This window comes from Orycteropus afer, unplaced genomic scaffold, assembly GCF_000298275.1.
Source record: "Orycteropus afer afer isolate SDZICR_OR568_19922 unplaced genomic scaffold, OryAfe1.0 scaffold01485, whole genome shotgun sequence".
In the NCBI taxonomy this organism is placed as follows: domain Eukaryota; kingdom Metazoa; phylum Chordata; class Mammalia; order Tubulidentata; family Orycteropodidae; genus Orycteropus; species Orycteropus afer.
In genome coordinates, this window is record NW_006923072.1 from 17535 (window position 1) to 22214 (window position 4680).

Sequence of the window (4680 nt, forward strand, 5' to 3'; positions counted from 1 at the left end):
TACAGTCAATATATGTATATATACCATTTTCTACAGATGTGAGCATGTGATAAGGTCTTGAACTGAGGCTGGAGCAACCAGAAAACAGAGGAGATTAGAGACAGAGAGAGAGAGCAAGCATGAAAGGAGGGAAAATTTATAAAACACACTGACTGATTGCATACTAGAGATGAAGGAGACACAGAAATTTGTATTGATGGTTATTTCCAGTCCTAAACAGAAGGAAAAGACTTAATACATATTTTCTGAACGCAGCCACAAGAATGGTTTAAATTTTTGTAGTGTAAGTTATGGTCTCAAGTAAATGAACCGTTCTCACACTGAAAGTTGTTTTGATTTTCATGACCTGTCTCCCTTGGAATTCCTAAAGGGATTTGACTTGACAGTTTACTGACAAGCAGTCAATGACTTTTTTATTGAGCAACTCATTCTGTGGCTCCAAGTAATTTTTGTGTTGTAGATTATGGGGAGTGCAGCAGTTGAAAAATAATCACAAATCTGATTATGGAATGACTGTGTTCTTAAGTAGAATAAGTATTTTATGAATCTGAACAAGCATCATATTTAGATTTTCAGTTAATTTACAAGTTAAAGATATTGAACAAAACTGAAATTTATCATAGGTACTGGACCTCACCAGATGGAATACAGAGGAATCAAATCAACTACATCTGTGGAAAGAGATGATGGAGAAGCTCAATTCACCAGTTAGAACAAGGCCAGGAGCTGACTGTGGAGCAAACCATCAATTGCTAATATGCAAGTTCAATTTGAAGCTGGAAAAAATTAAAACAGGTCCATGACAGCCAAAGTAAAATCTTGAATGCATCCCACCTGAATTTAGAGAACATCTCAAGAACAGACTTGATGCGATTCAAAATGGAGTCTTGTCAGTAATCACCATGCTATTTCCCTCTAGCATCTTAGTGCTTGAAAAACTAGGTACAGCAGTTTGAATTAGGGATTTTGGTGCTCTGAACAGCTCACTGAGTCAGAGTGCACCAAACTTAGAGGAGTAGAATTAGAGGAAAGGTGGGCATGGCTGAGACTGGAAAGAGGACAGGCAGCTGAGAAAGGCCATTAGAGACTTCCCTGGGGGACTGACCGACAGGTGAGAATGGCCACCTGAGGCTTTCCTGGGTTAAGGCAGAAGACACCCTATATCACCATACCAGCAACCACACCAACATACCAGCAAACACCCCAAGGATCTACCTTTAGAACCTGATTTTCTTGGTAACTTGGGTTGGCTAGGTGAAAATGGGCACACACAGCACCACTGAAACCCAAGCAGAGAGCTCATTGGTGCTCTAGGACGGTGAGCTCACTCTTCCCTCAGCGGGTCGCTGAATAGGCTTGGGTCAGCTTAGTGGCACTGAGAGGTCTGTGCTTGTCTTTATCACTAATATTGGGACCACAGATTACTAGCAGGCACTCTCTTGACTCCAGTGCAGCTGAAACCACACGCATCTTTGGTGCCACAGGTGGGCGGACTAACAGGCAAACTCCCAAGCCGATCGCAGTCTGGGCGGGTTGGGCCAGCATCACGGGCAAGCGGGATGAAGAGAGAAACATCCGCGGCCAATCGCAGACCCAGGAAGTTGACTTGGGTCGGCTTTTTGGTACCGAGGGGCCTAAGGAGCGAGGTCTTTGTGTGTGTCTGAACCTGGCGGAAAGTGGCAACACTCTAACAACAGGAATCTTTCCTAAAATGGAGCTGCAGGCTTGTAAATAACGGTACAGCGTCATCAATAGCAGCCCACTCAAAGCTTTAGAAACCTACCCTAGCAACAGCAAGCTTTCCTTCTTCTACTCCCACCTTCTCTGCCAATGACTTCACATATCCAATAGAAGTAACCATATTCAGCCAACATAAAACCTCCCGGTTCGAACTCTAAACCCTCTTTACTACAAACAGAAACACATATCCACATTCCACACAGTGATTCCAACATCACAAAGAAAACTGCAGAGCGACCTAGCATACCTGAACCAATAATAAAATAAAAATAAAGAAAATACACCAGCTTCACGTTTTCAAAATATTAAAACCATAAAACCAAGACAAAACAAATCAACACGTAACCAAGAGTTAAAGACAACCTCAAAATGTCTAGGAAACAACAGGCAACCTCAAATTAAAAAAAAAAAAAAAAGACAAGGTATTAGAAGCAAAACCAAAAACAAAGGTCTCATTATACATGGAGGAAGAGGAGGCAATAGAATTATCTGAGAAGGAATTTAGAAGATATGTTTATAGAGGTATACAAGAACCTAAGGAAACCCCAAACAGAAACAAGCAGAACACAGGCAGTTCCCTGGAGGAACTCAAGAAAATCATTGAGGAACAGAATATTAAGATTAACGCACAATCAGAACTCATACAAAAACAGCAGTTAGAAATGCAGAAAATGTCTATTGAAATGCAAAGCATGAGCACCAAAATGACAGAACTACACAGCACAGTAGAAGCTCAAAAGAGTAGATTAGAACTGGTTGAAGAGTGCATATCCCAACTAGAAGACAAATCCCTGGACACTAGCTTGTATGAAGAAAAATCAGAACAAAGATTTAAGAGAAATGAAGAGAGCCTAAGAATTATATGCGATGAGATGAGACGAAACAATGTAAGACTCATTGGAATTCCAGAACAAGAAGAGGCGAAAAAGACCACCGAGAAAATTGTGGAAGACCTGCTAGCAGAAGACTTTCCCCATATCATGAAGGAAGAAAAGATATTTGTTCGAGAAGCTCATAGAAAACCACACAAGATAGATCCCAAAAGAAAGACACCGAAGCATATTATAATCAAATTTTCCAAAACCAAAGACAAAGAAAAAATTTTGAGAGCTGCCCAGGAAAAAAAGAAATACAACTTATAATAATCAAACAGTTAGGCTGAGCTCTGATTACTCAGCAGAAACCATGCAGGCAAGAGGGCAACGGGATGGCATATATAAAACTCTGAAGGAGAAAAAAAAAACTTCCAACCAAGAATCCTATATCCAACCAAATTATCCATAAAATATGAAGGAGAAATCAAAGCATTCTCAGACAAACAGAAATTGAGGGATTTTGTGAAAAACAGACCAACCGTACGAGAAATATTTAAGGAAGTCCTTCCAACAGAGAACCCACAACAGAGATCAACAAAACCAGGATATGTGGTATCAACACTAAAACCACATCAGAAATGGATATTCAAAATAAGACCATAAAACATTGTACCTTAAAAACCAAGGAACTTAATCAGCACACAACAACAGAAACTAACCTAACAGAGGGAATAAAACCTCTAAGTACAGATCCTCAAGTGGAGTGGAAAACAGGACAATGTCTTTGCAGTACACACTGTTCTAAAAATGTAGAGACAAGAATATACTCCAAGGTAATCACAAAGAAAAGTAACAATTCTTCTAAGCAAATCCAGAAGGAAGGGAAACATATGGGTTTAATAAGCACAAAACCAACTCTAAAGAAGAAAAGGGAGAAAGCATTAGCCAACAAACCGAACTCAGCACAGACAAGTATAAGGACCAAAGAAACACCAACAACACAACAAAAAACCACAAAAGAATGACAGCAATCAATTCATACCTATCATTAATTACACTCAATGTGACTAAATGCACCTATCAAGAGAAAGAGAGTGGCAGACTGGATAAGAAAAGAAGACCCAGTGATATGCTGCCTACAAGAGACCCACCTTAGACACAAATATAAAAACAAATTAAGAGTTAAGGGATGGAAAAGAATATACCAAGCCAATGGAAACTAAAAAAGGGCAGGAATAGCAATACTGATTTCTGATAAAATAGACATTAAGGTGTAAAACATCATATGAGACAAGGAGGGGCATTATATGATGCTGAAAGGGTCAATTGACAAAGAAGACGTTACAATAATAAATATTCATGCACCCAATGAAAGTGCTCCAAAACACGTGAAGCAAGTATTAACTGAGTTAAAAGGGATAATAGACAACTCTACAACAGTAGAAGGAGACTTTAACACACCACTTTAAAGGAGGGACAGGTCAACTGGAAAAAAAACTCAACAAGGATACAGAAGAACTGAACAGTACAATCAACCAACTGGAACTCAGACATATACAAAGCATTTTACCCAACAAAACACAATTCACATTCTTTGCCAGTGCACATGGATCCTTCTCCAGAATAGACCATAGGCTAGGATAAAACAAGCCTCAATAAATTAAAAAGCATTGAAATACTGCAAAGCATCTTTCAGACCACAATGCTATAAAATTAGAAATTAACAATAGGAAGAGCAAGGAAAAAGCATCAAACATATGGAAGCTGAACAACTCACTGCTCAAAAGCTATTGGGTTACAGAACAGATAAAAACTGAAATAAAAAAATGCCTAGAGGCTAATGAGAATGAAGATACATCCTCCCAAAACCTATGGGACACAGCAAAAGCAGTACTCGGAGGTCAGTTTATAGCAATAAATGCATACAGCAAAAAAGAGGAAAGAAACTAATTCAACACTCTAACTCATCAACTCCAACAACTAGAAATAGAACAACAAAAGAATCCTACAGTATCTAGAAGCAAGGAAATAATAAAGATCAGAGCAGAAATAAAAGAAACAGAAAACAAAACAACAACAACAAAAAAAAAACATAGAGAAAATCAACAAAGAGCTGGTTCTTCGA